Source organism: Zingiber officinale, chromosome 4A, assembly GCF_018446385.1.
Source record: "Zingiber officinale cultivar Zhangliang chromosome 4A, Zo_v1.1, whole genome shotgun sequence".
Lineage (NCBI taxonomy): Eukaryota > Viridiplantae > Streptophyta > Magnoliopsida > Zingiberales > Zingiberaceae > Zingiber > Zingiber officinale.
In genome coordinates this window covers 90,220,015-90,232,705 of record NC_055992.1, presented here as the reverse complement: position 1 = coordinate 90,232,705, position 12,691 = coordinate 90,220,015, and positions in this window count along the sequence as shown.

The following is a 12,691-nucleotide window of genomic DNA, read 5'->3' as shown; positions in this document are numbered from 1 at the left end:
GATAAAATTAAGCATCTCGTGTTCGCCCCGAACACACAACTTAATTTTATCAATGATAATTCATTCCACTAGAGAACTATCATTGAACTACCGCATCAATCCCAAATTACATTTTTGGGCTCCTTCTTATTATGAGTGTGTTAGTCTCCCTGTGTTTAAGATATCGAATGTCCACTAATTAAGTGAGTTACTGACAACTCATTTAATTAATATCTAAATCCAAGAGTAGTACCACTCAACCTTATTGTCATGTCGGACTAAGTCCACCTGCAGGGTTTAACATGACAATCCTTATGAGCTCCTCTTGAGGACATTATCAACCTAGTATCTCTAGGACACAGTTTCCTTCTATAATCAACAACACACACTATAAGTGATATCATTTCCCAACTTATCGGGCTTATTGATTCATCGAACTAAATCTCACCCATTGATAAATTAAAGAAATAAATATCAAATATATGTGATTGTTATTATATTAGGATTAAGAGCACACACTTCCATAATAACCGAGGTCTTTGTTCCTTTATAAAGACAGTATAAAAGAAACAACCTCAAATGGTCCTACTCAATACACTCTGAGTGTACTAGTGTAATTATATAGTCAAGATAAACTAATACCCAATTACACTATGATCTTCTAATAGTTTGTTCCTTTCCATTCTGGTCGTGAGCTACTGTTTATAATTTATAAGGTACTGATAACATCATCTTCTGTATGTGACACCACATACTATGTTATCTACAATATAAATTAAATGAACAACTACAAACAAATGTAGACAATTTGACCAAATGTGATTCTTTATTCATAATGAATGTTTACAAAGCTTAGGCTTTCAGTATACACTCCAACAATCTCCCACTTATACTAATGACTAAGCTGCAATATCTTCTACCATACATCTGATTCTCATTCCCTCCACATGCCGATCGAAAGCTTTCGCCGGAAGGGCTTTAGTGAAAGGATCTGCCAGGTTATCCGCTAATGCAATCTTGGCGATGACAACTTCTCCTCGCTTCACGATATCTCGTATCAGGTGGTACTTACGCTCTATATGTTTACTTGCCTTATGGGCTCGTGGTTCCTTCGAGTTTGCAACTGCACCGCTATTATCACAATAAATTGTGATGATTTTGGGCAAACCAGGAATCACATTTAAGTCCATTAGAAAGTTCCTGAGCCATACTGCTTCTTTAGCTGCCTCAGAGGCTGCTACATACTTAGCTTCCATGGTTGAGACCGATACGCATTTCTGCTTAACACTCCTCCATGAAATGGCTCCACCTCCTAAAGTAAACACATAGCCTGATGTAGACTTACTATTGTCCCTATCTGATTAGAAATCTGAATCCGTGTAACCCACAGGGAGCAAATCGTCTGCTTGGTAAACTAGCATATAATCTCTAGTCCTTCTCAGGTACTTTAATATATGCTTTACCGCAATCCAATGTCCTTGTCCAGGGTTACTCTGATATCTGCTGACCATGCCCACGGTATCGGTCTCGTACATAGCATTGCATACATTAGGCTTCCTACAGCCGAAGCATAAGGAACTGCTTTCATGTCCTCTATCTCTTTCGACGTCTTCGGAGACATCTCTTTAGATAGAGCTACTCCATGTCTAAAAGGTAAAAAACCTTTCTTGGAATCCTGCATGCTAAAACGAGCAAGGATTGTATCTATATATGAAGCTTGGGACAGACACAACATTCTTTTCTTACGATCCCTTATTACTTTGATCCCAAGAATGTGTGCACAATCTCCTAAGTCCTTCATATCAAATTGTTTGGACAACCATACCCTTACGTCTGATAATACCTTGACATTGTTGCCAATTAACAAAATATCATCTACGTATAGTACAAGAAATACCACCACGTTTCCGTTACACTTCTTATATACACAAGACTCATCCGGACTTTGAATAAATCCATATGACTGGATTACTTCATTAAACCGGATGTTCCAAGATCTTGAAGCTTGCTTTAATCCATAAATGGACCGATTGAGCTTGCACACTAGATGCTCTTTGCCTTTTTCAATAAATCCTTCTGGTTGCTTCATATGGATGTTCTCTTCAAGACTTCCATTAAGGAAAGCTGTCTTGACATCCATTTGCCAAATCTCATAATCCATATGAGCAGCAATGGATAAGAGTATCCGGATAGACTTAAGCATGGCTACCGGTGAAAAAGTCTCCTCATAGTCGATTCCCTCTTTCTGAGTGTACCCTTTCGCAACAAGCCTAGCTTTGAAGGTTTCTACCTTCCCGTCTGTCCCTCTTTTCCTTTTGTAGATCCACTTGCATCCAACGGCTTTTACACCATCAGGTGGTTCTACAAGCTCCCAGACCTTATTAGAGTACATAGACTCTATTTCAGAATTCATTGCCTTTTGCCAAGATGCTGCATCTATATCTTGGAGTGCTTCGTCATATGTTCATGGATCAGGTTCATGTTTACCCGGGATCAAGTCCGAAGACTCTCCCAAAAACATGAATCTTTCAGGCTGCCTTACGACGAGGCACTGTCTGTGGTTGTGTATCATGTGTGACACGTGTTGCAGTCTCTTGTGGTACTTCATCTTGTACTGTTGGTACTGAAGTAGACGTGTCCTCTCTAAGTTCTTCTAAAACAACTTTGCTACTGGGCTTGTGATCCATTATATAGTCTTCTTCTAAAAACTGGGCATTGGTGCTAACAATGACCTTCTGGTCTTTAGGACTATAAAATAAACCACCTTTGTTCCTTTGGGATATCCTACAAACACGCGAACTTCTGTCGAGATTCTAACTTATCAGAGATGCACATGTGCTGGACTACCCAAATCCGAATATGTCTTAGGCTGGGTTTCACCCATTCCATAATTCTATGGGAGTAAGAAACTGATTTAGAAGGTACTAAGTTGAGAACGTTTTCTGCTTCACATATCCCCAAAGCAATTTGGTAATCTGAATAGCTCATCATCGATCTAACCATCTCCATAGAGTCCTATTCCTTCGCTACACCATCTATTCTGTTGGGGTGTTCCAGGTGCAGACAATTGGGATTGAATCCCAGCCTCTGATAAGTAATTCCTAAACTCTCCTAAGAGGTATTCGCCACCACGATCAGATCGTAGTGTCTTGATACTTTTACCTAATCGTTTCTCCACATCAGCCTTGTATTCTTTGAACTTATCAAAGCACTCAGACTTGCGGCGCATTAGGTAAATGTATCCGTATCTTGAATAATCGTCTATGAAAGAGACAAAATATTCAAAACCTCCTCTTGCTTGGACAGACATAGGACCACACAAATGAGAATGAACCAATTCTAACACTTCATTGGCTCTATACCCCTTAGCCTTGAACGGCCTCTTGGTCATTTTTCCTTCTAAACAGGATTCACAAGTTGGAAAATTTTCCAACTCTAATGAACTCAAAAGTCCATCGGCTATAAGCCTCTGAATCCTACTTAAGTTAATATGACCAAGCCTTAGATGCCAAAGATATGCTTGGTTCATTTCCGAAGGTTCTTTTCTCTTATTAGAATTAGAAGATGAGTTATAAATTTCCATGTTTTGCTTTGTGGAAGAAATTGGATTTAAAGTATACAAATTGCCAACTAATGCACCAGAACAGATAATCACTTTATTTCTTTTAATAACTACATCGTTCTTGAAAACTGAATATCCATCTAAAAGCAGTTTAGAAACTGAAATTAAATTCTTTCTAAAACTGGGTACATAAAGATAATTTTCTTAAAACCAAATTTTATTTCTACTAAAAGATAAGTAGACCTCTCCCATTGTCACCTTAGTAGCATTGCCCATGTAGCGGTAATCTCCCTTGAGATAGTCGTCGGGTTTCTGGAACCCCTGCAATGTATGGTCATGTATCTACACACCGGTTGGTAGATAACACGCTAAACATGTTTCAACAACTAGAGCATGAGATATACCTTTGTTTTGGTTCCTACGAGGACAGTCCGCCTTCCAATGTCCTGCCTGCTTGCAGATGAAGCACTTGCCCTTCGGCTTCTTCACTCCAGCTTTAAATCCCGTACTCTGAGATTTATTCACTTTCTTTGCTGAGCCAGCTTGTTTCTTCTTCTTCTTTCCTTTCGGTTTAGAAGTAGAACCATTTTCAGCATAGTGAATTTGAGAATTGTGACGAAATAATCCTTCTGCTGCTTGAAGTTCTGTCAGTAGTTTCCCTAATGAATAAATCCTTTTATTCATATTATAATTCAGGCGGAACTGCTCAAAACTTCTAGGTAGCGTTTGGAGGATCATATCGATCTGGGTTTCCCCATCAATTTCTCCTCCAAGGATCTGTATCTCGTTCAGATAAGCCATCATCTTTAGGATATGATCCCTTACAGGAGTACCCTCTTGCATGGTGGTTGTCATTATCTTTCTCATAGCTTCTTGTCTAGAAGCCCTATCCTGATGACCAAAGAGTTCCTTGAGATTGTTCATAATATCATAAGCTGTTGGTAAATCTTGATGCTGATGTTGCAATACATTTGACATTGAAGCCAAAATGTAACACCGCGCCATCTCATCTGCCTTTACCCATCTCTTATGATATTCAATCTCCTCTTGGGTAGATTCACCAGTGGGTGCATCAGGACAAGGTTCAGTCAGTACAAATTTATAGCTTTCAGCAGTCAGAACAATGTCCAGGTTCCTTTTCCAATCTATGTAATTAGGTCCAGTAAGTCTATTTTGTTGAAGTATGATGGACAGTGGGTTGAAAGTCATCCTAAGAATCACAAATAACTTTTGGTCAGAACTCTAAATTTAGAACAATATTGATTCCTCAAACAATACTATTTTAAATTAACCAACACCTCATAACACCGTGAATTTTGTATGCCACGTTAGTGTGGACGTATACAAATTCAACATTTGTAAAAGGAGGGTTTTAACCCATTAATTTTATTATCTTGTCAACCTAACTTTTTGACAAATAAAATTAATAGTTGGTATTATTTGGTCACACAAACAATAGTAGTGACTCCGTTGGAGAGGATACTATTAGATGTGTCTAAGTGTATACCATTACTTGACACTAAGTCCATTAATAAGATTATGCTCCTTCCGTTGGGGAAGATCACACGCTCTTAATTAACTTCCTATAGTCATCCAAAAATGGAAGTCTGTTCTAGTGATCCGCAAACAAGCTCATCCGTTATGGAGGAAGGCACTCAGAACCAACGCGCAAGCTTGTTTGCATTACTTACAAACCAGTAATGGAGACCATGGGATTTACTTAAAAATCCCTCTCCCGCTTAGTTATTTATAAATGAGGAATTTTAACTATGCTAGCCTACTAAACTTGTAAACTAATATGCACACACAGCACAATATAAAAGTAATAAATAGAAAATCTAATTTTCAACTATTATGGCTTTTATCTCTAGTTGTCCTCCGTGTGTTGTAATCCCAAGCTGCTGCCATATTTGGCCACTGCCACCGGGTCTTGCTGTCGCATCCATCTTGCTCCTAGTTCCGCTGCGCCTCTGGTCCTTAGAAGGTTCCACGCTTTGCAAGATTTGATCCGCGACAGAAATAGAATTTTACATTTTTGATCCTATATTCCATAAAAGGAATGTACATGTATCTAGATCAAAAAATAAAATCCTAATAAAACTAAATACAGCTCCTGCTGTATTTTAATACAATCATGCACACACAAATAAATGCCCTTGACATGTCGAGGTCGATCACACATAATAACTAAAAGCCATAATAATTGGGTCCTGCGTCCACAAAGTTAGCACATCCTACTATTATCACTAAATTATGTATGACATGTGCATAATTAAACTAAATACCAAATACACAGAGGCAAAACCCTAGCTCTGATACCAATTGTTGGTTGCTACTTGGAAAACCTATAGGTTCCACTGTACAAAAATTTTGTACAAAGGTCTGAACCTTTTCCTAGCTACCATGTGTTCTTTTAAATTAAATTTTGGATCGCCTGCGGAACTTAACACATTTGATCCAAAACTTAATTTATTTGTTCTTTTTGGTTTTGACTTGGATCTCCTGCGGAACTTAACACGTTCGACCCAAGTCTCCTTAAGTTATTAATTCCATTAAATATTAATTTCCATAATTGGTTCCCAGTACTAACGTGGCGAGGCACATGGCTTTCTTGGATATGGGAGCAACCACCACCGACTAGACAAAACCTTTTATAGAAAGCTAATATTTAATTTCCAAAAATAACTTTAGATTAACCAAAGAGAACAATCAAATCACAAGGAAAAGAAAAAACAAAAGAACACAACATCGAAAAAATATATTCGAAATTCTAGAACGTAAGCCTCTTGTATTTGGTATTATTTCCATAAATAACTAGCATGATGCGGAAAGAAAAATTACTAGTTATACCTTGTAGAAAAACCTCTTGATCTTCTACCGTATTCCTCTTCTAACCTCGGACGTTGTGTGTTCAGCGATCTAAGATGGAAACCACCAGCCACCTTCTTCTCCTCCAAGGTTCGGCCATAAGGGAAAACTTGTGGCGGACCACCTTTTCGCTGTGGCGAACCTTGGAAGAAGGTGGTTGATGCTCATCTTGATGATAGATTTTACAACATCACGGTGTCATTTTTCTACAAGGTATAACTAGTAATTTTTCTTTCCGCATCATGCTAGTTATTTATGGAAATAATACCAAATACAAGAGGCTTACGTTCTAGAATTTCGAATATGTTTTTTCGATGTTGTGTTCTTTTGTTTTTTATTTTCCTTGTGATTTGATTGTTCTCTTTGGTTAACCTAAAGTTATTTTAGGAAATTAAATATTAGTTTTCTATAAAAGGTTTTGTCTAGTCGGTGGTGGTTGCTCCCATATCTAAGAAGGCCATGTGCCTCGCCACGTCAGTACTGGGAACCAATTATGGAAATTAATATTTAATGAATTTATAACTTAAGGAGACTTGGGTCGAACGTGTTAAGTTCCGCAGGAGATCCAAGTCAAAACCTAAAAGAACAAATAGATTAAGTTTTGGATCAAATGTGTTAAGTTCCGCAGGCGATCCAAAATTTAATTTAAAAGAACACATGGTAGCTAGGAAAAGGTTCAGACCTTTGTACAAAATTTTTGTACAGTGGAACCTATAGGTTTTCCAAGTAGCAACCAACAATTGGTATCAAAGCTAGGGTTTTGCCTCTGTGTATTTGGTATTTAGTTTAATTATGCACATGTCATACATAATTTAGGCAGGATAATAGTAGGATGTGCTAACTTTGTGGATGCAGGATCCAACTATTATGGCTTTTAGTTATTATGTGTGATTGGACCGACATGTCAAGGGCATTTATTTGTGTGTGCATGATTGTATTAAAATACAGCAGAGTCGATTTAGTTTTATTAGGATTTTATTTTTGATCTAGATACATGTACATTCCTTTATGGAATATAGGATCAAAATGAAATTCTATTTCTCATCACGAATCTTGCAAAGCGTGGAACCTTCTAAGGACCAGAGGCGCAGCTGAACTAGGAGCAAGATGGATGCGACAAAGAAGACCTTTAAGGCAGTACAAATATGGCAAGAAATTTGGGATTACAACACACTGAGGATAACTAGAGATAAAAGCTATAATAGTTGAAAATTAGATTTTCTATTTATTACTTTTATATTGGTGTGTGCATATTAGTTTACAAGTTTAGTAGGCTAGCATAGTTAAAATTCCTCATTTATAAATAACTAAGAGGGATTTTAAGTAAATCCCATGGTCTCCATTACTGGTTTGTAAGTAATGCAAACAAGCTTGCGCCTAAGTGCCTTCCTCCATAACGGATGAGCTTGTTTGCGGATCACTAGAAACTTCCATTTTGGATGACTATAGGAAGTTAATTAAGAGCGTGTGATCTTCCCAACGGAAGGAGCATAATCTTATTAATGGACTTAGTGTCAAGTAATGGTATACACTTAGACACATCTAATAGTATCCTCCCAACGGAGTCACTACTATTGTTTGTGTGACCAAATAATACTAACTATTAATTTTATTTGTCAAAAGTTAGGTTGACAAGATAATAAAATTAATGGGTTAAAACCCTCCTTTACAAATGTTGAATTTGTATACGTCCACACTAACGTGGCATACAAAATTCACGGTGTTATGAGGTGTTGGTTAATTTAAAATAGTATTGTTTGAGGAATCAATATTATTCTAAATTTAGAGTTCGACCAAAAGTTATTTGTGATTATTAGGATGACTTTCAACCCATCGTCCATCATACTTTAACAAAATAGACTTATCTGGACCTAATTACATAGATTGGAAAAGGAACTCGGACATTGTTCGATCACTAAAGCTATAAATTTGTATCGACTGAACCTTGTCCTAATGCACCCAGTGAATCTACCCAAGAGGAGATTGAATATCATAAGAGATGGGTAAAGGCAGATGAGGGCGGTGTTACATTTTGGCTTCAATGTCAAATGTATTACAACATCAAGATCAAGATTAACAACTTATGATATTATGAACAATCTCAAGGAGCTCTTTGGTCATCGTGATAGGGCTTCTAGACAAGAAGCTATGAGAAAGATAATGACACCACCATGCAAGAGGGTACTCTGTAAGGGATCATATCCTAAAGATGATGGCTTATCCGAACGAGATACAGATCCTTGGAGGAGAAATTGATGGGAAACCCAGATCGATATGATCCTCCAAACGCTACCTAGAAGTTTTGGGCCGACTGAACTATAATATGAATAAAAGGATTTATTCATTAGGGGAACCACCGACGGAACTTCAAGCAGCAAAGGACGTTACAATTCTCAAATTCACTTTTTTGAAAATGGTTCTACTTCTAAACCGAAGGAAAGAAGAAGAAGAAACAAGTCGGTTAGCAAAGAAAGTGAATAAATCTCAGTACGGGATTTAAAGTTGAAAAGCCGAAGGGCAAGTGCTTCATCTGCAAGCAGTCATGGAAGGCGGATTGTCCTCGTAGGAACCAAAACAAAGGTATATCTCATGCTCTAGTTGTTGAAACATGTTTAGCGGTGTTATCTACCAACACCTGGTGTGTAGATACGGAGCCATGATCATGTCTGCAATTCCTTGCAGGGGTTCCAGGAAACCCGACGACTATCTGAAGGGGAGATTACCGTCTACATGGGCAATGCTACTAAGGTGGCAGCTGTTGCAGTGAGAGACGTCTACTTATCTTTTAGTAGAAATAAAAATTTAGTTTTAAGAAATTGTCTTTATGTACCCAGTTTTAGAAAGAATTTAATTTCAGTTTCTAAACTGTTTTTAGATGGATATTCAGTTTCTTTCAGTAACGATGTAGTTATTAAAAGAAATAAAGTGATTATCTGTTCTGGTGCATTAGTTGGTAATTTGTATACTCTAAATCCAATTTCTTCCACAAAGCAAAACATGGAAATTTATAACTCATCTTCTAATTCTAATAAGAGAAAAGAACCTTCGGAAATGAACCAAACATATCTTTGGCATCTAAGGCTTGGTCATATTAACTTAAGTAGGATTCAGAGGCTTATAGCCGATGGACTTTTGAGTTCATTAGAGTTGGAAAATTTTCCAACTTGTGAATCCTGTTTAGAAGGAAAAATGACCAAGAGGCCGTTCAAGACCAAGGGGTATAGAGCCAATGAAGTGTTAGAATTGGTTCATTCTCATTTGTGTGGTCCTATGTCTGTCCAAGCAAGAGGAGGTTTTGAATATTTTGTCTCTTTCATAGACGATTATTCAAGATACGGATACATTTACATAATGCGCCGCAAGTCCGAGTGCTTTGATAAGTTCAAAGAATACAAGGCTGATGTGGAGAAACGATTAGGTAAAAGTATCAAGACACTACGATCTGATCGTGGTGGCGAATACCTCTTAGGAGAGTTTAGGAATTACTTATCGGAGGTCGGGATTCAATCCCAATTGTCTGCACTGGAACACCCCAGAATGGTGTAGCGTAACGAAGGAATAGGACTCTTATGGAGATGGTTAGATCGATGATGAGTTATTCGGAATTACCAAATTGCTTTGGGGATATGCTCTGGAAACAGCAGATATGCTCGAACTTAGTACCTTCTAAATCGTTTCTTCTACTCCCATAGAATTATGGAATAGGCGAAAACCCGCCTAAGACATATTCGATTTAGTAGTCCAAAGACATGTGAAACCGATCGATAAGTTAGAATCTCATGTAAGTTCGGCGTGTTTGTAGGATATCCCAAAGGAACGAAGGTGGTTTATTTTATAGTCCTAAAGACCGTAAGGTCATTGTTAGCACCAATGCTCGCTTTTAGAAGAAGACTATATAATGGATCACAAGCCCAAGAGTAAAGTTGTTTTAGAAGAACTTAGAGAGGACATGTCTACTTCAGTACCAGCAAGACAAGATGAAGTACCACAAGAGACCGCAACACGTGTCACACATGATACACAACCACGGACAGTGCCTCGTCGTGGGTTGTAGGCAACTGAAAGATTCATGTTTTGGTAGAGTCTTCGGACTTGATCCCTGGTAAACATGAACCCGATCCACGAACATATGACTAAGCACTCCAAGATATAGATGCATCATCTTGGCAAAAGGCAATGAATTCTGAAATAGAGTCTATGTACTCTAATAAGGTCTGGGAGCTTGTAGAACCACCTGATGGTGTAAAAGCCGTTGGATGCAAGTGGATCTACAAAAGGAAAAGAGGGACAGACGGGAAGGTAGAAACCTTCAAAGCTAGGCTTGTTGCGAAAGGGTACACTCGTAAAGAGAGAATCGATTATGAGGAAACCTTTTCACCGTAGCTATGCTTAAGTCTATCCGGATACTCTTATCCATTGTCGCTCATATGGATTATGAGATTTGGCAAATGGATGTCAAGACAGCTTTCCTTAATGGAAGTCTTGAAGAGAACATCCATATGAAGCAACCAGAAGGATTTATTGAAAAAGGCAAAGAGCATCTAGTGTGCAAGCTCAATCGGTCCATTTATGGATTAAAGCAAGCTTCAAGATCTTGGAACATCCGGTTTAATGAAGTAATCCAGTCATATGGATTTATTCAAAGTCCGGATGAGTCTTGTGTATATAAGAAGTGTAACGGAAACATGGTGGTATTTCTTGTACTATACGTAGATGATATTTTGTTAATTGGCAACAATGTCAAGGTATTATCAGACGTAAGGGTATGGTTGTCCAAACAATTTGATATGAAGGACTTAGGAGATTGTGCACACATTCTTGGGATCAAAGTAATAAGGGATCGTAAGAAAAGAATGTTGTGTCTGTCCCAAGCTTCATATATAGATACAATCCTTGCTCGTTTTAGCATGCAGGATTCCAAGAAAGGTTTTTTACCTTTTAGACATGGAGTAGCTCTATCTAAAGAGATGTCTCCGAAGACGCCGAAGAGATAGAGGACATGAAAGCGGTTCCTTATGCTTCTACCGTAGGAAGCCTAATGTATGCAATGTTATGACGAGACCGATATCTGCTTGTCGTGGGTATGGTCAATGATATCGAGTAACCTCGACAAGGACATTGGACTGCGGTAAAGCATATATTAAAGTACCGAGAAGGACTAGAGATTATATGCTAGTTTACCAAGCGGACGATTTGCTCCCTGTGGGTTACACTTGATTTCCAATCGATAGGGACAATAGTAAGTCTACATCGGGCTATGTGTTTACTTTAGAGGTGGAGTCATTTCATGGAGGAGTGTTAAGCAAATGCGTATCGGACTCAACCATGGAAGCGAGCATGTAGCAGCTTCTGAGGAAGCAGTATGGCTCAGAACTTTCTAATGGACTTAAATGTGATTCCTGGTTTGCCCAAAATCATCACAATTTATTGTGATAATAGCGGTGCAGTTGCAAACTCGAAGGAACCACGAGCCTATAAGGCAAGTAAACATATAGAGCGCAAGTACCACCTGATACGAGATATCGTGAAGCGAGGAGAAGTTGTCATCGCCAAGATTGCATCAGCGGATAACCTGGCAGATCCTTTCACTAAAGCCCTTCCGGCGAAAGCTTTCGATCGTCATGTGGAGGGAATGGGAATCAGATGTATGGTAGAAGATATGGCAGCTTAGTCATTAGTATAAGTGGGAGATTGTTGGAGTGTATACTGAAAGCCTAAGCTTTGTAAACATTCATTATGAATAAAGAATCACATTTGGTCAAATTGTCTACATTTGTTTGTAGTTGTTCATTTAATTTATATTGTAGATAACATAGTATGTGGTGTCACATACAGAAGATGATGTTATCAGTACCTTATAAATTATAAACAGTAGCTCACGACCAGAATGGAAAGGAACAAACTATTAGAAGGTCGTAGTGTAATTAGGTATTAGTTTATCTTGACTATATAATTACACTAGTTCACTCAGAGTATATTGAGTAGGACCATTTGAGGTTGTTTCTTTTATACTAACTTTATAAAGGAACAAAGACCTCGGTTATTATGGAAGTGTGTGCTCTTAATCCTAATATAATAACAAGCACATATATTTGATATTTATTTCTTTAATTTATCAATGGGTGAGATTTAGTTCGATGAATCAATAAGCCCGATAAGTTGGGAAATGATATCACTTATAGTGTGTGTTGTTGATTATAGAAGGAAACTGTGTCCTAGAGATACTAGGTTGATAATGTCCTCAAGAGGAGCTCATAAGGATTGTCATGTTAAACCCTGCAG